This window comes from Heterocephalus glaber, unplaced genomic scaffold (assembly GCF_053883595.1).
Source record: "Heterocephalus glaber isolate CG9 unplaced genomic scaffold, H.glaber_assembly_v1.0 deba00001442, whole genome shotgun sequence".
NCBI classification, from domain to species: domain Eukaryota; kingdom Metazoa; phylum Chordata; class Mammalia; order Rodentia; family Bathyergidae; genus Heterocephalus; species Heterocephalus glaber.
The window spans coordinates 44,718,763-44,742,077 of NW_028258296.1; the positions used below are offsets into that span (position 1 = coordinate 44,718,763).

Below are 23,315 nucleotides of genomic sequence, written 5' to 3' on the forward strand. Positions count from 1 at the left end.
GTTGGGAAAAATTCCAGGGAGCCCCAGGGCTGGGCTCACATCTCCTGGATTGAAAAGGCCTTGGGTCTGGATTAAACCATTTTTCAATGCCCCAGAGAGTAGCAAGAGGGGTGGGGAGTCACACATCATTTGTATTTCATTTGAATTCTCAATTTTTAAAGGAATCTGAGAGGCCTGGTGTGAACACCTCCCTCATCCGTTGGAGGCTTAGAGGGGGTTTCTTGGCTGTCCTCAGCCAGAGTTGGGCTGTAAATCAAGGCCAAACAGGAACCAGAAGCCTTGCATCTCACAAGAAGTCATTAAGCCATTATTAAACGTACCTTAACTTCTCTGAAGCCTTACTGGTTTAAATACCACATTGGAGGCATTATGGCCATTAGAGCCTCTAATCACAAACTGCAGATTGGGCAGAGAGACAGGAGCACCTGGGGCTGCTATTCCTAGCCTAAAGGGAGTCTCAGCTCTGGATCCATTTTCCAGAGTCCAGTTGATCCCAGCTCTGGCAACTAACTTGCAATGATCATTAATAATGTTTGTCAGTAATTGTTGATTGGATATTATTTCTAGGAGGATGTTTATTCAACAAAATTACCGGGCAGCTTATTTTGAAGGAAGCATGAATGACACAGAAAAAATGTCACCAACAAGTTAGGCAAGGCAGCCTGGATTAAATGCTGAGTCTCTTGCCTCAGGTGATAACATTTTTCAGGCTCAGTTTCATTGTCATAAAAATGGGCAACACATGGCCAGGGATTTAGCTCAGTGGTTCCACCGCCTGCCTTGCAACCACAAGGACCTGAGTTCAATCCCTGGTACCAAAAAAAAAACCCCCCAAAAATGGGCAACACATATGGACATGGAGCATTTGAGAAGCACTCTTTTTTTTTTTTTTTTTTTTACCAGGGATTGAACTCAGGACCTTGCACTTGCCATGCAGGTGTGGTGCTGCTGAGCTAAATCCCCAGCCCCAAGCACTTGTGTTTTGATGTGCTATGTTAATCTAAGAGATGATGATAGTAATGTGTTAATGACGATTTCTCCAGAAATGGGAGCTTAAATTCCTGGGCTCCATCACTGAATTGGCAGAAGGCTCCTGACTCCAGACCAAAAGGTTCTGTGCCTTAAGCTGAGCAGAGACTTGGGCCTCTGCTGTTCCAGGGACCCACACCTCTTCCCAAGCCCCAAAGTCCCTTCTGATACAGACTCTCACTCTCTTACCATACTGTGATGATGTTACCAATTGAAGGCAGGAAGGCCCAGATTACTTTTGGGGCCTGCAGGTATATGGAGTTGTCCCTAAGAGGATGCTGTCCTGCTCCTCTTTTTCAGCCACTGGAGCAAATTATATCATTATCCACATCTGGTCTGGGAGGAGTTTGGTGAAGCAGGTGCATAAAAAACATAATAACAGAATGTCTGAGTTGGTACTAACGTTCCAGGTGGTGAGATGATGGGGTACAACAGATACCCTTATTTTACAGATAAGTATACAGTACTTATATAGTACTTATCGTGTGCCAAGCATTATCGCATGTATTCTAGATACAATGGTTTATTTAATCTTCACAACAACCCCACAAAGTAAGCACAATTATTAGCCCCCTGTTTTTGTTTTTGTTTTGTTTTGTTTTTGGGTACCAGGGGACGAACTCAGAAGCTTGTGCTTGCAAGGCAGGCGCTGGCACCACTGAGCTAAATCCCTGGCTTTATTAGCCCTGTTTTGTAGAGAAACTTCCTGAGGCCACAGAGGGAGCCATTTGCTCCCGGTGGATACAGCCACTTGTTGGCAGCACCAGAATGTACACTCCAATCCATAGTCCCTCATCCAACTCTTGTAGACCTTCTTTAGCTAGCACATAACTAAGTTAAAATCATTCAGTGTTCACTCTCATTTTCCTAATAGAAAAGTTGTGACTCCTTCCCAAAAGGGAAAACAAATTGAGGCCAGAGTGGACTGGGACAGAGTTGCTCTGAGATGAGCTGCACTGCTGCCTTCATGAGCACCAAGTGGCAGCCAGCTGCAGTGGGCAGGGAAAGCAGTTTCTGATAAGCTGAGAGCAACAAAACAGAGTGTCTAACACCTGAGTAGTTTTACAACCAACTCAGATGTGCGACTGAGTTTTAAGGGAATTTGTGAGTTCACCATTCATGACATTTAATAACTTTTGAAATACAATAGCATTTGTCATTGATACCTTATTCACAGAATAAGATGAGCTGATAGATGATCCAGATAATTCTAGATCATATAATAAGAAAAACTTGAAAAGCCCTCTCATCGTCTGCTGAGGAAAAACGACTTTTAAAATGGAAACAATACTTATTGGTGGTCTTACACTGGCTGAATGTTTAATCCATTCATTTAGATAGGAGGTCCTATTGGTCACAGGCATTTTCTGGTACCAAGGTAGAGCAGCTAGGAAGACAGATGTGATCCCTGCCTGCCTGGTGCTTACACTTTGCTGGCATGAAAATGTCTCATCCACATTGAAGCAAACCTTTGATTGGATGTGAACCAGAGTGGAATATGGTCTTGAGAACAGAGTTTCTGGCTCCTGGCTGAAGTGTAAGGTCAGGTCTTTAATTAGAGAAACATCAGTTCCAGTTATCTCTTTCCCTTTCATTTTCTACTTTCCTTAGTCTACACTACATGAAGGACAAAGCTTTCCTTCTTTTCCCAGTGGATATCCAGAAGGGGCTGGGACAATGGGAAAAATGTAACCTCAGCTCTGAGATTTGCTTGACATTTACAAAACTTGCTTCCAGACAGGAAAAGCTCAGTTGCTTTTTTTCCTCCAAAGGGAAGACAGTCAACATTACCCTTGTCCTGTTTAGAAGCTGAAATCCTAAATTGATTCCTATGAAAATTCTGGGTTTGGGAGCCCAAGTAGATTGTTTCTCATTAGTGACATTCTTCCTGGAAGGTCAGGCTAGGAATGGTAAATAAACCTTCAGATCCGGTGTTTCCTCCTCACCCACGGTATTTTAAAAAAGATTTGTGCTGTGGATACTCAGGATCTTGGTTGAGATTCTAATGACTCAAGCTGAATTCTGTGCATTGGGGCAACATTTCTGGGAAGTTAGGGGACCATTTTTCCATTTGATTTATTTCACTGGGACAGCCATTTAATCTCTCTGTATCTTAGTTTCTCCACTGCAACAGTGAGAGGAATGATTCTATAAGTCTGGCTTTATTGGACTGAATGAGCTCATGTTTATACAGATGTTCCTTGAGGCCAAATCCATCCCTGGACCTATATTTTTCTGCTTGTTTTCTCTGCCCACCTCACTGCGGTTGGGATGAGATGCACTAGTTGGAGCTGTGTCTGTAATGTGGCAATGTACAGAGGGCCTGAGATTGTTCTGCCACCTGAATTGATTGCCTTTGTGAAGGTAAGTGGATTCTGAGGCAAGTGTCTGTATGGACAATGGCATCATTTTGTGGAGGAAGTTTTTTGGTTTTTGGTTTTTTCCTCCCAGTTTTGGGGACTGAACCCAGGGCCTCATGTGCTAGGCAAGCACTCTACCTGAACTACATCCTCAGCCTCTGTGAAAGAATTTTTGATGAACCTATTTATGCTTGGTGCAAAACATAAAGGGGCGGATTTAGATTTCTGGACAGTTTTACCTCGTTAATTAATTTTATGCAATCATGCATTCCATAAGCTTTTGTTAAATTTTTTCCTGTGCCACAGTGGGACCACACAAAGGATGGAGCCAGGGAGAGTGCCAGTTATTCTCAGGGCTTTTCCAGACTAGTCAGAGAGGGATAGAAAGCAATAGGCATTTACATCAAGAGTATGGTTTTGCTGAGGTGGGAGAGCACAGGGATCCACAGAGGCCATGGGAAAGATGCTTCCCTGCCACAGAGAGAGCTGGGGAGAAGTGGCTATGGGATGTTCCAAGGTGGAATCCTGAAAGTTGGCTGGGAGGGTTCCAGGTGAAGGTGTATGGAGGACGCAGGGAGAGAGCATTCTAGAAAGAATGGCCCACAAGTAAGAGAGGAGCAGCCAAATTAGGGGAACTCAGATACACTGAATATTGCAGAGCCTAGGGAAGGAAGAGACTTTAGGTTGGAGACAAAGGTAGAAGAGTCTACAGGAATCTAGAAACACTCCAGAGAAGGGGAAGATGCTCCATGGTCATTGATCCAGTCCCTAGTGTCTGCTGGACATAGCTTTGAACCCTGTTTTCACTAAAGGGAGAAAGAAAGAAGGAGCCTCAGGCCCCCTACTCTGGTGGGAGGGGGCAGGACCCACACACAACAGGTAGACATTAAGACAAGACAAAAGTAACAACAATAGCAAAAACAGAAAGCACAGTGGTTTGTTGAGAACCATGAAGTAGAGTTAAAGGAAATGACAGAGTGTGTGTGAGTCAGGCTGGTTAGGGCAGTGTGTGAAGCCTTTTGTAGCAGTGTTTTGGCTCTTACAGAGGGTGCTGGCCAGGGTACCCCTTGAACTCATTTCAGCAGAAAATCCATTGGTTCCAGAGTGCAGATTCCAGATTTGTTATTTTACAGGAATAATAAGTATATAATTATCACATTTGAGGCCCTTGGAAGAAAATGCAAACATACGCCACTGAACATCCTGAGAAATATAAATGAACCTACTCCGGAGTTCGGGATGGAGCTTGTCACCATGTCACAAATATATCCACACCAGGCCATCATCTTCTCTGAATGGAAGAAGACAGAGGGGAGATTAGCCCTTACTTTCTAAGGAACTGGGGAAAAAGCTGGGCACAGGATGAAAGGGCCTCTGCCTAGCCCACTCTGGAGTCTCCAGGGAAGGAGAGGTAATAAGTGGCTAATTCTAATAACATCCCCTATTTATAGAATGCCTGCCATGTGCCCAGCAAACACCATCTTGTTTAATCTTTACAGTGTTATGAAGTTAGTGTTAACATTTCCATCTTACAATGGACTGTGTATTAGTTATCTAATGCTGCATAATAAACCACCCTGAAACTCAGTGACTTAAAACAATGGTTATTGTGAGTCAGGAGTGGTTCTGGTTTGGGGGGATCTCTCAGGACCCCAACTCAAATATTAGTTAGGGCTATTGTATTCTGAAGGACCTAGGGATTTGCTTCCAGATGGCTTGCCCGTATGGTTGGCAAGCTGATGTTGGGTGTTGACAAGAGGCCTCAGTTTCTCTTCATGTAAGCCTCTCCTCACAACTAATTAAATGCCCTCACAACCAGATAGCTGGCTTCCCCCAAAACAGATGGTCTAAGAGACCAACGTAGAAGCTACAGTTTGGTTTATGAGCTGGCCTGGGAATTCATACATCATGGCTTCTGTCAGAGTCTGCTGGTCATACAGATCAGTCCTCATTTAGTGTAAGCAAGGATTTCACAAGGTACAGCTCCTTGGAGGTCATTTTGGAGGCTGGCTGCCATAGAATGGTTCAGAAAACTGCCAATATCCCACCACTGCTGTATATTGCTAGGATTCAAACCCAAGTTGCTGACTCCACAGGCAAGACTCTCACGCTAAATATTGAGTCAGGGAGTGGCTATATTGATGGGCGAAGAGGTCATGAAGGGGCATATTGGGGAACCTGGCAGGCAAGTGTCAAAGCCCATTAAGGAGTGACAATCTCACTGTGTCCTGAGGAAGACTGGGCATACCCCAGGATGGGGACAAGGTTTGCCCTGGTTTTCCTTCTAACCTGGTGTTCATTTGTCATAGAAGGCAAACTCTTAGGGTTCTGCCCCCATCTGAGAGCTGGCTCTCTTAGTCCACATGAGTAGAGGAAAGAAGTAGGCTCATCTCTCCTCTGTGCTTTCCCTACGTGCACTGCTGTCAGCTGGACAAAGAGATGACTAGGTGGGTGGCACAGTAGTCTTGCACCATCTGTAGCATGCCATGCTCCCTTAGTCATCTTGGATACATAAGGACTGTCCTTCCCTCCAGACACTCAAGGGATCTGAGCATTCAGTGGGGAGCCTGTACTTAGCAGAATGTCGGGGCTCACAGGGCACCTCTTGTCAAATCCTTCTTACTGGATTTTTTTTCTCCTGGGGAAACAAGATATGGATCTATGAATAATTCTCTAGAAATATAAGACGTTTGGTAAGGGTGAGCAGCCTGCCCTTGCTGAGGACTGGACATGAGCTAGAAGGGGCTGTATACTCCCAGGTCACTGCTGGCTGGAGAAGGACATCATGAGATGGCCAGCACAATCCCAGGGCTCCCAGCTGCATATCCATTGAGACCAAAGCAATGGTCCCCCTCCCAGAGAATCCTGAGGTCTTTGAGCTGCAGCCTGAGAAACCTGGAGGGTTGTCAGAATGTGGGCAGATGGGGAGGAGGGTGGCTGCTGGCCTCATGTGAAGTGAGTGGAGCATGCAGGGGCACAGGAAGCTCCTTGGCACCTCCAGCAGAGGGTTCTTTGAAGGAGCAGCAAAGATGATGACAGACAGTCTGGACAAGATAAGGAGGCAGCTGGTGTGAAGAATGGAGCCTGCTTTCTTTTAGGCAGCAGGGAGCCATTGAAGGGTGTTGAGAAGCTGTGGGAAGTAGGCCTGGCCATTGGTAGGTGTTAGTATGGTTACTACTGCTGTGGTTATTTAACAAGAGGATGAGAGGTATGCTTTGTGAAGATAATTTTGGTAGCTTGATCAGAATAGTAATAGGGTCAGTCCCTTTAAATACCTTCTCTTATTTAATTCTAACCTTCTTACGAAAAAGGTATCCTTAGCTCCATTTTACAGATGAGAAAACTAAGGTACACACACACACACACAAACTTGCCCAGGGTAGCAGGGGGAGGGAGATAGGAGAAGTGAACATATTCAGCAGATAAGACATTGGTCCAAGCATGAGGTGACAAAGATCTGCCCTGGGTTGTGGCTGAGGGAATGGAAAGGATGACTGCAGGAATGTGAGAGACCACAATATTGACTATGCCCAAAGCAGGCTGTAAGCAGTGCAGGCTGTGAAGGGTAAACCCCACAATTGGCTTGTTTTGAGAAGTGAGTCTGGCCGAAGCCTACGTGCCAAGGTCAGAGTAACTCGCACCCAAATTTGGTTCCCACAATTAAAACATTCTTAACTAGAAGGACAATGTTCTAATTACAACCATATATTTTGTTTATCCTGTTCCTAATTTGAAAATGCTTTGTCTGTATTAATTTCCACAGAAACTGCACAATTGCGCGTCCTTGAAAGTTAGTGCCGCCCTTCCACATACATAGATCACCTTTACCCAAATTGATTACCAATAAAAATCAGTGGCTTGGACTGGCCAGTGCCTTTGTCAGTTGTACCAGCTTTGGTCATCCTGGCGCTCCGCTTTCTGTCTTTCTTGGTTCTGTCTTTTACGTTTTTTTTCCTCAGGCCTGCATCATACACTGGGCAGGAGACTGGAGCCTACTATAGAGATTTTGGGTAATGTTTCAGGGGTCCCCAGCCCAGGAAAAGGATCTTCATGGGAAGGTATGACTAGACATACTGCCAGATAGGTGGGGTGGGGAGGGGTCTGTGGATGATCAGTAGCCCAGAGAATGGGGACCACAGAACAGCCGCCCTGCCCCTGCACACACACACCTGGCACTATTAGGAGGGATAGCTGACTCTCTGGAGACAGGGCACAGGAACATATCTTCAGGGCAGATTTCAAACTTGTATGCTAGATTTTCATTGGGAAGAGGTCCTTCCCCCCAGCATGCATTGTAAACTGCAGAGCCAGGGCAGCAAGCCAAAGGCTACTCACTGGGCTTTGGGATTCTCTTTAAGGAGGAAGGCAGAGAAAAGAGGGCTCAGAGCAGCTCCAGGCTTGAGAAGCCTGAGACCAGTGCCATCCGGGTAACAGCACTGGGTGCGCTGGGTCCTGAGTGAGAGCTGGCCTGGATATGTGCTCTCTTGATCTCAGTGTAGGGCATCTTGGAGGCTGGGATGGTCCCAAGTAGGGGTGGAGTGGAGAGCCCAGCTCCTGATAGTGCCTGACTCCTGCTCATTCCTGCAAAGCAAGAGGGATGCTGGGGGCAGTGGGCAGGGGAAGACCGGGCCTGTGGCTGTTTTGAGTCTCCCTGTAGTGATTATGAAATACCTTGTCCCTTTAAAAGGATGCAGAGGGCTGAGCTCCCCTGCAAGGGAAGGGTATCTCTCCATAAGTTTCACAAAAGTTTCAGATTGAGGTGAGAGTGATAACCTAGAAGCAGTTTGGGACAGGCACCGTGAGAAACCAATGTTGGTGGGGGTGATAGAGGAGACCAGCCTGCTGTGGAACACAGGCCTCTCTGGTGGAGTGTGAACACAGCGCATGTATGTGTAAAGTATGTATCTGTATCTCCCTGGTCAGGCAAAGCCTTGGAGTCCTGCATCTGTTTTGGGGGCCCTTTGCAGCTAAAAGTAGGCCTGGATTTTGCAGGGTCCTCATGGCGGGTATCTGTAACCACACATGGACCCCAGGATGCCTGGGGAAAAGCAGATATGTAGGCACATTCACACCAGATCCGTTGGACAAAGAGACCGGATATTGTGCTGTTTGATAAACTTCATAAAACAGTGAAGCAGAGTGATTTTGCTGCTGCCTGAATGGAAGTATCCTAAGAACCCATGCCAAGAAGATAAATAAGACCGTGGCTCCAGGAGGGGAGCTGAAACAAATGTGCATTGAGAGGTACATCAAAGTAAAACTAGTTCTCCTGACTGGGGGCTCTGTGTGTGGCGATGTGTGTACGCATGTGAGCATGTGTGCACATGTGAGCATATGTGTGCATGTGTGTGTGTGTGTGTGTGTGTGTGTGTGTGTGTGGGGCAAGTGTTTGGCAGATACTATGCCACATCAAGGGGCCCAGAAACATACCCTGGGCTGTTGCCAGCCCTTCTGAAGGCAGCTGTCCACACACCAGGCCTGCTGGGGGCTTAGCTAGGATTAGGCCTAGCCCTGCTTGGCACAAAAGAAAACTAGCATTCACAACTGCTGAAGGATCTAGGTGCCCTAATCATCCAGCTGAGGGGGAACGCTGGAACATCTCTACACAGAAATCAGAATGCCATAGTGGTCACGATGGCCACCTCTTGTTGGCCAACTGATTTATCCTGCACAGGGGTTTCAAACTTGGGTGTAAAACATTAGTCCTCTCATATTTGGCTCTGAACATTTTATGGAGTGGTGGGGAAACACAGAGTCCTGGGATAGAACAGAATGTTAGATCTGGACAGGCAGTTAAACATCATCTAGTCCAAAGTTCTCAAAGTGGAGTCTTTAGGCCAGCAGCAACATCTGGGAACTTGTTAGAAAGGCAAATGATTGGACCCCACCCTAGAATTACTAACTCAGAAACCCTTGGGGTGAGGCCCAGCCATCTTTGTTTTAGCAAGTTTTTAGGGGAAGGGAAGAGATGATTTTCTGATGCACTCTAAAGTTTTGAAACCCACTGATTTACTCTGTCATTCTTAGAAATGAGGGACTGGAGTCTTAGAGAGGGGACTTTTGGTAAGAGCACACTTTGCTCCTCACCTATATGACTTTGGCTATTTATTTTGCAAATAAAAGGAGGAATTTTAATAACTTTTTCTTAGAGGCAGTTATTATGTGTTTATACGTTTTCCATTTGTTAATAAGCTAGGTCAGTAGTGTCGCTGGGGCCCAAACTGTGGGATTATTTGCTATAAAGTCCAGGCTCTGGGAAGTAGACTCAGAGGTCTCTTCAGGTTCCACAAGCCCAGGCCAACAGGTCACTCTCCCCTAGCTAGCTAAGTCACCAGAACCACCTTCCTTGTCTGTCCCAGCTGCTCTCTCTGTAACTACACACCAGCCTCCTGGTCTCGCTCATGGACGTTTTGATTAATAATCCCCCTGTCAATTTGCCAAGCCAAATGAGGGTGGACTGGTGGGATCAGTTTCGCCTACTGGCCTGTTCTGCCTGTCTTGAGAAGATCTGCCTCTCCTTCCGGCTCTCACAGTGGGCACAGCATGTTTCCAATATTGCATCAGTGTTTCCCCCAACAGAATAACACTTTAATGGGGCAGATTTGTTCTCTGTTCGGAAACACGTGGGCCCTTGTCAGATGCCGTTGGGAGAGCAAGTTGCCCTCCACCGTGCCCATCTGGTCACCCCTTGGGGCTCCCCATGCTGATCCAGAAGGGCAGTTTCCTAGATCCGGTGGTGTGAGGAGTGAGGGCCCCTCTGAGACTTTCGGGTGAGTAACTCCTCTAAAGAGCAGAACTTTAATTGATAGCATGCTTATATCTGTCCGAATTCCTGGGAGAATCATACGAAAAATCTGTTTGGTCAGAATTTCCTAGCAGAGAAGGAGCCAGTTTGCTTTATCCAAATGTGAATACACCTTTTTGAATGTGGGTGAGAGGACAGAAATCCATTCTCTTCTCCCTCCAAAGGGCTGGAATGAAATGGATGCCAAGGGGCTGGGAGAAAGAAGCCCAGGGTAGGACAGAATTCCTGGCCCCTCTCCCCAGGGTGAGCTTTCTCTGGCCTCAAACCTTAGCAAAGCAGGCCCCTGCTCTCCAGGGAACATGATTTTCTTTTCCTGAGCCCTGAGATATCTGGAGCCCTCCTTTCTCAACTCAGAGAGCTGGAATACCCACCAGGGAGGATATTTTTTTTTTCAGTTCACCAATTTCGTTCCTCCTCTGTTTTCCCTGCTCAGCCAGGGGCCTATAACCTGTAGTTAAATAATTAAGTAATTAATGTCGATTAAAGTTTATTTCATTCTGAGCATTTCACAAAGCCCTAGAAATCATTGGAGTCTCCCTGGAGCATTGCAAAATCAGGCTTGGAAATCTCAGATGAAGAGAATGTTAGCCAGTCGATGACAGACAAAGCCGAAGCAGAAAGTGGTTCGGAAAAGAGCTTTCAGTTTCCACTGGGTCCCGGGACTGGGCTCCAGGGCTCTGGCTGGTTTGATAGAGATCAAACAATTGTTGATTTCGTTCTGATGTACAGAGAATAGAAATGGAAAGAGATAGAGCCAAGGCGAGACAGAGACAACGCCTCTCTGGATCTCCCCACTCAGGGATATGGTCACTTTAGGAAGAGACTGTTTCAGAACTCCCGGTTCCCTGCTCCAACGAAACCATAGGGGATTTGAGGGAAGCCCTTTTAATGGATTCGAAGACTGCTGTTTTGATTCTAGCCCTTAAAAACTCGCCTACTGCCCCGGAAGATTTATTTTATTAAGTGCGCTACACCTGAAAGCAATTGAGCCTCGGCGTGGGCGCGGGGGCCGCGGAGGGAGGGCGGGTGAGCGGCGGCGGCTCCGCGCTCTGCGCCTGCCGGCACCTCGGGCTCTGCGGCGCTGCAGCCTCGCTTCCATCTGCCTTCCGCGCCAGCGTTGCGGAGAGAGCCGGGGCGAGAGTGGGGGAAGGAGAGGTACGTGGGGCGAGCGGGAGTTGAGCTGGATGTGGGCAGGAGACTGCGCCCAGCGTGGCTCGGCTTCCTCGAGCCGCGGTGCGGGTGATCCAGGCGCCCGGGTCCCTCCCGCGCGCCCTCGCAGGGGTGTTCGCCGTGCTGCCCCAAGAGTCCCCTTCCCAAATGGGAATAAGAGCGAGGCTGAGATAGAAAAAAAAATTCAAAGTTCAACGCCAACTTCACGTCTCTATAAAATCAGATCAAAGGGAACAGGCGCTCGGGCTTTTCCTGGATCGCCAGGGGCTTTGGGGCGCCCCGGGAGCGGAGCCCGCGGCCGCGGGGCGAGCTCTTCGCTCCACCCGGGGGCGGATGACTCAAGGGTCGCAGCGTGAGGCCTGAGTTTCCTCTGCGCGCGCCAGCGGAACGAGCGCGGTGGTCGTGAACTTGGAGTCTGGCGGACTGACAGCATCCCGCCGGTGTCATCTCAGGGCCGGGCCGGCGGGCAGCGGTCTGGGAGCCAAGTTGGAGACCACAGGGCGGTGAATGTGGGGGCCCCGACAGACGGACAGACAGTGCGAAGGCCGAACACCAGGACGGTGGGTGCTGGCTGCACCAACCCCGCTGCCACGGGCGCCGCACTCGTCCCTGTCCCCGGGGTGACCGCCAGGCAGATCCCGCCTCCGTTGTCGATTGTCCCTGCTGGCTGCCTTCTTGGGGCTCTTCGGAGCATGCTGGACCTGTGCTTTCATTTTCTCGTTTCTCAGTTCCACTCTTTGATAAATATACGCGTGTGTGTGTGTGTGTGTGTGTGTGTGTGTTTCCCTTTGTCTTTCCAAAAAGGATTCTTCTAAAGTGAATGAGAAAATGGAAATTTCCTCTAACACTGAGTGGTCACGGGCAAATTGAGCGTTTTAGAAAGCTATAACTCCGCAATCCAACAGAGCCTTGAAGGTTATGGTCACAAGAAATGTGAATGGGGATAAACCTTCACATCTTGAGAATAAATATGGAGAATTTTATCAGTATCAAAATTATAGTCTCTTTCTCTCACTTCACATAAAAAGAATTGTAAAGTTTGGGCATTCTGTGCGTGTATCAGTTTTATGTACTGTAGCATTCCACCCCTCTTGACATAAATTTCCATGTCTGCAGAGCCTGCTTGTAGGTAAAACCACATGTGTATTTCGTGTGTGCTGGCACAGTTCAGTTGTGGCAATGGGTAATTCTTGGTAATGGGCATTGGGAGAAGGGTCCTTAGATGGGCCTGCATGGAAAGTCATTTGTGTTTGCACACCTGGGAGAAATACCCTGGGCTCACATTGGCAAATAAACCAGCCAGAGAGGGCCTTCTCCTCGTACACAGTCTGGAATTACAGGAAATTTACAAGCAGAAAAAAAGGGCAAAAAATTAAAGAGGCCAAGGAAACAAGGAAGAGAGAGAGACCCACTTAGCATGGAAAGACACAGAAAGAATAGAAAGTCATAAAAACCAGATTCTGGGAGGGAAAAATTCTAAGAGAAAAAGAAGAAACATAGAACACCGTTGGAGAGAGAAATAGAGATGGAAAGAGGAGATGAGTAGATAGAGAAAGAGTAGGCATAAAAAGTTGTTGAAGAAGTGCATCAAGAGGGATGAAGAGACAAAGGGCCCTAACCCAAACTGGGGATGGGGTGGGGTGGGGTGCGGAGAAGACAGATGCCTTGGAAGCTGGAAGTCTCCCCAGGGCAAGGCGCCTCTCCAGGACCTTGCTTCTCAGGTTTCCCCAATGTTAGGAAAATCTAGGAAAGCTTTTGTGGGCACCATCTGTTTGTTTGCTCCATGCCCAGATCTGATGGTGCCGTTGATTTGGTTTTTAAACAGTGGGTTTGCAGTCTTCTGGGCTGGGGCAGGGGTCTGCTAGTCATCCTTAAACCTGCAGATTGGATTGAATTTCGGCCACTTTGATGGTCCTGTAATCGGCTGCAAGTTTTTCAATTTCCAGTCTCCTCTCTACTGGCTGGGGGTTGAAAGGGGACTTTAAAGATGCCTTTGATAATGTCTCTCGATTACATATTTCCATAACAATTTTATTTACCAGATCTTTATGTCTGATGTAGCCCCAGATGTTCTGGGGGGAGAAAAAGAGGACCCATCCCCTTTGTCCCGGCCTTCGAGTCACTGGAAACAGGCAAACCCATGTGCCCTGGCACCACACCCCTCTCCAGGGTTTCTCTGCTCTTGCCCCCAACCTCCAGCTTTTCCTCAGCCACACTTTCTCAGAGCTAGGAACCCATCCTCAGGATGCAGCTCTGATAAAACTGGGCCCTAGATGCCCATTTTCCACCAAAATTTCCCCACATCCTGGTTCTCCTTTCATGATCTCTGCTTGGTGGCAGTTTGTGGAGTCGGCTGACCTACTGCTGTAGGAAGTCAAATTGGTTCCAGGTGCCTCTCCTGAAGAATGTGAGCAGGCTCTTCTTGAGACGAAGTATCCTTAGCAGCATCAGGAGGCATTTCCTTCTTCCTCCAACACTTACTGAATGTTGCAGGAAGGCACAAAGATGCATGCTGAAGTCAATCAAACATCTCCCACTCTTGAGGAGTACAGTGTCTACACTGCTGGGGAAGTGAGGCAGGTATGCAAGCAACTGAGGCAGAGTGTGAAGAATGCAGAAGAGAGGTGTCATCAACTGGCTACCACTTACAAAGGCAGCATCTGGGAAAGCTTCATAAAGGACTAGTATGTATTTGTTCCAGATCCTTGAGGCCATGCAAGGTCAGATTGCATGGTAATGGGAAACAGTTAGGGATTATGGCAGGCCCACTGGGCACTTTGTAGCACCCCCTTCCCAAAGCAGATCTAGGTGATCGTTGGAATAAATTTCTCTCAATACATTTCATTCAGTATTTCTTAAAACAGGGGGCTGGAGATATAGCTCAGTGGTTGAGTATTTGCCTAGCATGCACAAAGCCCTGAGTTCAATGTAAAAAAAAAAAAAAAAAAAACAACAACAACATCAACAATAAACACACACACACACAAAACAAACCAGGGAGCTGACTGATTGTTGGAATAAGTTTCTGTCATTTCATACATTTTACCTAACATTTGTTAAAACAAGGTCCTGAGGCACAGAAATGGAGGTAACAGGTCCCTGCCACCTGGGCACTGTTGTAGATCATGTTCTGCAGAATTCCAAGACCCACTCAGGGCAGCTCGGGCAATGAGTGGAGAGTAACCAGCAACCTTTGGAACTTCAAAGATTCCATGTGAAGTTTCCTTTGGAAGAAAAATGGGGGAGCTCTGCTGCTTGAAAATACAGAAAATCTCTTGTTCTTAGGAGTCTGAGTTATGAAAAATAGCTAAGTAAATAATTAGCTAACTGAAAGTGTGAAAGTATTCCAGGAACCAAAAATTATGATTAAGCTGTAAACTAATTCTGAGTACCTGAGTTTCAATTTTAAAAGTATCCAAAGTCCCTTCAGTGCTTTCCTGGTCTATGACCTATGGATAGAGCATGCATCAGGCCCAAGGCTACCATGTTCTCTGGCATGGTCTTCCCACATCCTGCTCTCAACTCCCATTCCCCAGCCACTTGGAAGTGCTCCAAGCTGTTCCTAGAACACTCAGGGGGCCAATTCTAATGATATTCCCAGACCAAACCCCAAAGATGGGGTTGTCCAGCTGGCTAACTTTGGCCATAGCCAAGAAACCCCACACTCCTGTTTTGGATATACCCTGTGAGTTGCAATATGATAAAGTGCCACCAGGGGGCAGGACAGAAACGTGGGGCTCGGCTCCAGGAGGGACAGGCTTGATTGGTGTCAGTTACAGAATATGCTGAGAGCCCACTTTCACTTCCTACTGAGGTGAACCAAGATGAGTGTGAACAGCTCCTACCTGCAGGATGCTTACAGTCCCCTGGTGACTTTGGTAATGCAATGTCCCCCTCCCCCTTCGGTGGGCAGAGGGGTCTGTTGCAGTTGGAAGTGGACCCCCTGGCCTCTTCTAGCACTTGTCCTCCAACTCCAGCAGTCTCTGCTGTAATCCAGCAGCTTAAACTCTGCCCAGTCTCCCCACTGACTCCTCTAGCTGTGGGATTCTAGGCTTGGCTTTGCCTCCCTAAGATCTCCCTGGGCATAGCTGTGGCACAGTGACCACTGAGGACTCCTTGCAGGTGAGACATCTGACGGAACAGGATTCTAGAGCTCAAGGGCAAGATCTCCCAGTGAGGGGAAGACAAGCCAGCTCCTGTCTCCTCTCAACCCTCCTATCCCAGGGTGACTCTTCTCCAGCCTAGGCTAGAGTCTGCCTACAGGTCTGCCTTGTGTCCCCCTCCTGCTCCCCAGCTGAGGAGGGTGGGTGCCTGCAATAGGACAGTGAAGCCCACCATGCTGGGGCAGGGAATGTCACTCAAAGACTAGATGTGCCCAGCATGCATAGTGTGTGCTTATCCTGTGTGTGTGTGTGTATGTGTATGTGCAAGCAAGCACTGAGATGGCAGGGGCATCTCATCCTCCAGCTTGCCCTCTATACTTTAGCCCTCAACCTCACATATGCTTTAAGCTGCTCTCTGCACAGGGCCCTGTGCTGAGCACCCACCACAAGACAAAGAGAGTGAGTTAGACAGTTCCAACCCTTGGGGAAGGGTTTCCAGAAACTTGTCCCAGAGGCCCTACTGGGTGGACTGCTTGGACAGGTGACAGGGGAGTCAAGATTCTACCTAGACCAGGGATTTAGCTCAGTGGTTCTGCCACCTGCTCTGCAAGTGCAAGGACCTGAGTTCGATCCCTGGTACCAAAAAAAAATATTCTACCTAGGCTTTGAAGGAGGCATTATCTCTGATCTGAGCTGGCAGAGGGCACATCTGGTACATGGTAGGCACTGTATTAATATTTGGTGAAAATGAAGGGAGGGGAGAAATAAGCAGGCACTCACAAGGGGCGGGCACACTGTGGGGTTTGACAGTTCCCTAGCCAGAGCTGCTCCTGGGGTCTCTGGCCATTCCAGATTTGCAAGTGCTGGATTTAGAAGCCCCTGAGTCCAGGCAGACCTGGATGTTTGGTCACCCTAGCTTCTCCTCCACTTGGAAAAGTACTCCCAAGACCTTCCCTCCTGGGACCTGCCTATGTCCTCCCTTTTGACTTCTTCCCTGCCCAGCAGGGTCTCCTCTCAGGCCTCTTGGGCCTAGCCCTGCCCCAGCCATGACCCCCCAGCCTGACCTGTGGGGCTGCCCACTTCCCTTTCACTCGGCCACTCAGATAAGGAGACTAGAAACAGGTTTGCCCTTTCACCTCTGCATATCTCTCTGCAGAGCCTGTGGATCCCCACATCCTGGGTCACATCCTGTGAGGCCCCATCTCCAAGGTTGCAGGCCAGCAGCCCAAGGCTTTAGGTGGGAAAGGAGTGTGGGGAGAAGGGCAGCACAGACCACAGCCCTTGGGGGATGAGCCTCTCCCCATTTTAGCTGGGGGCAGTCCAAGTGCCTGCTCCCAGGGCACAAGAACTGGCGGGACAGGATGGCTGAGCTGACCCATCCCTCCCCAGAATTTTGACTGACATTCTTGATGGAATTGGCCGGATGTTTCTCCTTCACAAGAGACATGGCCTCAAGCAAGACAGCTGTGCCTTCCCCAACCCAGCTGCAGCTGGAGATACTGAGAACCCAGAACCCACACTTCCTACTTTCAGGATAACATCACTGGGCCAAAAGGTCTTCAGAGAAGGAGTCTGGGGGCCTCTATGAGGCCCCAAGAGGGTCAGCATGACTTGCGTATGATTATTGTCTGCCCTCTGTCATCCAGAGCTCTGCTGTCTGCTTGGATCTGCAGACTGCACAATGGCATTCTCATTGATACTGGCAGCAGTGCTGCATGAACCACCTAATTCTCAGAGGCACTTCAGTGGATGGCCAGGTGCTGCTCAAGGCACTGAGTCATGCCAACACCCTTTCCCATTTATGAGTTGGGCACTATCTGAGAACATTGTTGCCCAGAGTTTTCTTCCCTGTGAGATAGAAATGTGATCCAATATCATTTGTATTCAGAATGGCGTTTTGTTGTAATCTTTGCTGACTTTGCCAACTTTGTGGTGATCGTTGTTGCCATGAATTCGTGACATTGGAACAGGGGTGGGTGGGTATCATTGGTAACAATTTCAGTTTTGTGGCCTTGAAATAGTAAGAACTGAACACAGAATTTTCTCTTTTGGTGAAATCCCCTCACAGCAACTACCAAAGCACCAGCATGGAAGAGGGGATGTTACCCACCCATGGCCTGCAGGGGGCAGTGAAGGGAAAGGATGTTTCCACCCTTAACCTTGGGTGGTTTGGGTCAATATGAGCTTTGTGTATGAAGCTGAGGCTCAGTACTGATATTTTTTGTTTCTGCATCTTTTACAATCAAGTATTCCAGACTTTAATCATTTGAGTAGAACCTGGATTTTGGTCACATCTGTACTATTAACTATTTTTAACCTACTGGACACACACACACACACACACACACACACACACACACACACACACATCTTTTGAAAGTAAATTTTACATCCTTGCCATAAATGAAACACTGGTAGCAGCTACCATAAACAGAAAGCAGCTATAAAAATAAAATGAAAAGAGCAGTGTTATTACATTGTAGCTAGGGTTGCTTGTAGAAGGCTTTGTGTCTCAGATTTGCTTTCCTTTCTTAAACAGGAATATTGGCAAGTGTTGGGGGGTGTCCCTCCTGTCCCATTTTCCACACCTTTGGGAACCAGATGCAGCTATGATTTGCAGGGCACATTGTAATCATATAGGAAAGAGAAGTGGAGAGGAATGATTTCCTCATTCTGCAGTCAGGGTACCATCTAAGATCACTGTAGTTCCGCCCAGGAATTCGGAGTTGTCCCCTGGACCTGTCCTGGACTCTTGCCCTGGCCACTGGCCCGGAGGTCCTCTCTCAGCTGGTTCCTGCCCATGCTTTCCTGAGCACTCTTCCACCAGATTCCCCCTCCCCGGCAGCTGGAATCTTCAGCACACAGGGAGGAACTAACAGGGATGCTGGAGATGAGGGTGTTGGTCTTTGATGTTGCCCGAATATTCCAACCATAATGAGATAATTCTGGAAGGACCCTCTTTCCTCTGCTGAGCCATAGGAACTTTTCTGCAAAGAGTCTGAGGCAACTCCAAGCTTGAACACTGCAGGGAGTTGGAGCTGTGTTTCCTGCTGCTGCTGCTGCTGCTGCTTCCAGTGTGATAGTCTCTGTTCTGCCTGCTTCTGGACTGTGTGCCCAGCTGTCCACTTGTCTTGTCCACTTGCGGACCTAATGGCACCTTGGCCATCACATGTCCAAACACAGCAAAAGCCTCGACATCCCGCAAACCTGCTGCTCTGCCAGCGCCCTATCTGGTAGGGACACTGCCACTGCCCGTGCCAGGCCAAGAAGCCCATGTGGCCCCTTTCTCTTCTTCACAGTGCAGGTCTGGTTCATCTACCTGCCCTGGCTCCAACTTCCAAACCTGTCTGGAGTGGAGTGACTTTCTGGGGCCTGCCCCACATCTTCCCAGACTTCTACAGTGCCTTCTAGCTGTTCTCTCTGTCCCTCCTCATTTTTTACACACCAAAAACAGAGTGATCTTTTGAATATTTAAATCCAATCTTATCTCCCCTTGGCTCAAAAATCCTCCCATGGCTTCTCATAACACTCAGAAAAAAACTCAAAGTCTTTCCGCAGTCAGGGCCTTGCCCACCTTTCCTTTCTCTCAAACCCACTACCCAGGGCTCTGCACCCTCCAACCATGAAGGCCACTTTTTATTGCTTGGACACTCCATCCTACCTCAGGGCCTTTGCTCCTGCTCTTCCCTCTGCCTAGCACACTCTCCCTCATCCTCACATCTCACCCCTTCACTTGGTTCAGGCAGCGCCTTGGTGAGGTCACCAGACCATCCTGAGTCGGTCTCTTCCCCGCTCTCCTCTAACCCCTTACCCTGCTTTGTTCTTCCTCACAGCTCTTATCGCTGTTGACATTGTTTGTCTGAGCCCATCAGCATTCCTTCCCTTTGGAAGGATAATTTTACCAGAGACGGAATTCTAACTTGGTGGGTTTTCTTCTTTCAACATTTTAAATATTCCCTCTCATCTTGCCTGTTTGTCGTCTAAAGAGAAGTCTGATGTAATCTTTGTTCCTCTGTAGCTAAAGTTTTTCCTCCTCTCTGGCTTCTTTCAAGATTTGTTCCTTGTCTTGATTTTCTGTTGTTCAAATATGATATGTCTAAGTAGTTAGTATTGACCCTGCTTGGTATTCTTTTTGTTGAGTTTGTGTTATATATTTATTTATTTGCTTGTTTGTTTACTGACTGCCTTCCACGTGAAAATGTAAGTTCAAGAGGACAGGGAATTTGCCTTTCAAGTCCCCAGTGGACAGTCTTAGGAGCCACCATCATTCAATAAATGTTTGTTGAATAAAGAATGAATAATCAAATATACAATGGTAAGTTTGTATGAGAAAGCAATCTTAGTGTAATTAACATTAGAGAATATTCCATGTTTTAGCTTCTTTACTTCAAGCTATTTTGTCTATTTTATATGTCAGTATAAAGTTGTCAGCTGGACTTGATAGAACTGTATTCACAGAAACGACTACTTACTATGGCCACACACTCTTCAATGGTTTTCATATAAGCTAACTCATTTCCTCCTCACCAGAATTCTTTAAAGTAAAACTACCTAGGAAATTACTTAGGAAAATTATTTTCCTCATTCTAGATATGAGGAAACTGAGGCATAGAGAAGGCAAACAACTTGCTTAAAGCCACACAGATACCAAAAGATACAGCTAGATTTTGAACCCACAAGATGTGGCTCCTAAGGCCGTTAACCTAACCTCTGACTTCTGCCTCTACTTCCCTTTCACTGAGGTCTAAGCAGGGTGCGCTAATACCAAGTACACAGCTCAAGAAATCTCTATGTACATTTTGACCCCTGTGTAGTCACTTCCCAGACCTGGAACTGGACCCTGGCCTGTGTGCCCCAGGACTTCTGATGTCTCTTTCAGTCCATTCTCTCCACAGTGACCACTAGTCTAACCTCTACCATTGTCAGTTTATATTGGAAAGGACCATCTTTCACTTTATCCTCTTTATTTTTATTTTTTTTCTTTTGATTTCTATGTGGTTCTGGGAATTGAACCCAGGTCCTCATGTTGGCTAGGCAAGCACTCGACCATTGACCTGCATCCCTGGCCCTAGCCTCTTTCTTTTTTTTTTTTTTAATTTTTGAAACTTTTTAATTTTTTTGGTACCAGGGATTGAACTCGGGACCTTGCGCTTGCGAGGCAGGCGCCGGAAGCACTGAGCTAAATCCCCGGCCCTATCCTCTTTCTTTTTAAAAAAATGGTGCTAAAATATCTTTCCTTCACTTGCTCTTTAATGGCTTTGCTGTGTAAGTGAATAGTAAGGAAACTAAAATATCATTTCATGGTTGGTTCATACCACATTTGGAAAGCAGCAAGTTAGAATTCCTGCCTCAGATCCCACTTGGCTCTGAGGTGCCTTCCTGAGTCTCCTAGATGGAGGGAAAGGTGAGGGGTTTGGAGACAGTAATGCACGCTTGTGGAAGCACTGGCCTGTGGCAGGTGTGCAACACCTTGCTGATGGTTGGGTGGAAGGACTCGTCATCTGCAGTAGATGATGTTCTCACCTTTGAGAAGCTCCTGGACAGTGGCTTTCCTCTGTCTGGGGAGGAGGCACTGCTGCCAGCAGTGGTCAGATGCCCCAGACTGCCGGGCACCAGGGCCATCTAGGGCCCCTGGCTGACTCTCACTGCTCCACTCACAACCACACGGACGTGCACCATCTGCATCACCATTCCTACACTGTGGCCCAGCCCTGGATTCCCCCCATGGCTTTCTTTCAGACGGCCTGACCCCCTCTACAGGGCCTGCTTCTGCCTCTTGGCTTCCTCTTTCTCCTGCCTGGGGCTGACTTGGGTCAGTCCAGGATCAAAGCTTTGGGGATGTCACAGCCCAGGAATGAGGGCTTTCATGGGAGGGGGGCACACAGTTCAGAGGAGAGAGAAAGCCAGACAATTCTTTGCCCTTGAAAGCCCAGAATGCTCTGTGGCCCTGGTCATTCCATCTTTAGTGCTCTCTCCCTCTCCTTCTCCCTTTCCCTCTCCTCCCCCTACTTTCCCATCTCCCTCTGCCTTCCTCCCGCCTTCCCTCCAGTTTTTCCGCCCTTCTTCCCTCCCTCCTTCCCTCATGGACAGCTGGACAAGGACAGTAACAGCTAGAAGGTCTGAATTCTAGGTCTGTCACTTGCCCCCAGCCCCCTCCTCAGTTTCTCCCTAAGTCTCTGAAATGCTTTGAAGTACTTGAGAGTTAAGGTATGTTTGTATTTTGACAAATATAGCAGAGAAGAGAGAAGCAGCAAGGGAAGGAAAGAGAAGGATCTGGAGTACAGACACAGAGCAGGTTAACAGTATGGGGTGGGACAGAGTTTGCTAGGGAAGACATGGTCCCTCCCCAGGTTACAGCTCCTAGGGATCCAGTGTGCACATGGCCTGGCAAGGGCCGGGTACCCCTGGCTTTGCTCCTGTAGAGTACTGAGGGGCAAGGTTTTACAACTTTGGAGTGGGGATATGGAAGGATTTCTGTGACCCTTGGGTAGTGCTGCTCCTTTGCCTCTACCCACCCCATGCACCCAAGCCGGTCACAAGCACCAAGGTTCCCCAGCCTCCCAAAGAGGGGCCAGGAGGTGCAGGACCAGGATAGAGACTGAGGGCCCAGCCCTGTATTTCTAGGACCCCACCTACCCCCAGACCGACAGCTGTCTGTCCTGCTCCAACCCTGTCCAGCACCCACTCAGAACTTCATAAGCTCAGACTTCATAATTCCCAACCTCCCCATTCCCGGGGCCCTTCCCTGGGTGTCAGCAGCAATTTCCTGGCAGGCCTGGTGACAGGAGCCTGTGTTGGCCCAGGGGAAACCCAACGCCATGGTGTCAGCAGCGAGTGTCCCTTGGTGTCCTGAGAATTGGGCTGAGATTGTGCAGACCTGATTGTGCAGAGGGTGGGTGATGCTACCTCCCCTCCTACATGGCTCCCCTGTCCCACACTCAGTAGTGGAGGCTACGGTGCCCAATCCTCTTGTACCCAAGGACTCTGGTAAAGACCCCTTTTCTCCACTTCATAAGCAGACCAGATGGGAGAATGGTGCTTTGGGGAGGAGTATATGTAGCTTAATGCAAAGGTCCTAGGTTCAGTCTTCAGTACCAAAAACAACAACAGCAATAGCAACCACAAAAACTGAGCAGTCTCTGCTCTCAGAGGACCCACTGTACACTGGGGGAATCAGACTGGAAAAAACACACAATAGAGTAAAATAAAGACTGTGATACAGAAAATGCTGGCTTTGGGGCCATGCATTTGCCCTGTAAAAAATGTGCCCAGAGCTTGGGAGATTTGTCATTGACATACATCGTGGTGTGTGCAAAATGGAATATATTATGTAGTTGAATTATCTCTTGACAGTTTTGGATGCAGGAAATCAATCTGTCTATCTATCTATCTATCTATCTATCTATCTATCTATCTATCTATCTATCTGCAGCACTAATATGTTCACCATTTTCCTGGATAATATGTAAGTCACCATCCTTGGCCCAGAGCAGGGACTGAGTCAAGTTCTGCTGAATTGGATAGGATGGACCTATCTGTCGGGGGAAGATGACTCATGGCTGGAGGACATACTCTGAGAAGTGAGAGTGGTCTCAGCCTGGAGGGTTCGGGAGATGCTGCCAGAGACTTGGGATAGTGGGTAAGTAGGAAGGAGGGAAGGAAGGAAGCAAGCAAGCAAGCGAGGGAGCAAGGGAGGGTCAAGGGTGGTTTTCACCCACAATGGCAAGAGGCAGGGAGGTTCTGGCTGATTCCCAGGTTAGCTCTTTTCTCATGATCTGCAGAGCCTTTGCTTTTGTTATCGATAGAGTTTCACTCATATGGGCTGGCTGAGTGAGTTCATTCCCTGCC

At 48.0% G+C, this 23,315-nt stretch overlaps 1 protein-coding gene across 1 annotated transcript in view; it reads left to right on the top strand.

The window, feature by feature from the left end:
• Positions 1-11,235: 11,235 nt before the first annotated feature.
• Positions 11,236-23,315, top strand: part of Slc6a17 (solute carrier family 6 member 17) — a 109,649-nt gene continuing 97,569 nt past the window's right edge. The window contains exon 1 of the mRNA XM_087213244.1: positions 11,236-11,349. The gene's annotated coding sequence lies outside the window, so the exon portion shown is untranslated. The remainder of the gene's footprint in view (positions 11,350-23,315) is intronic.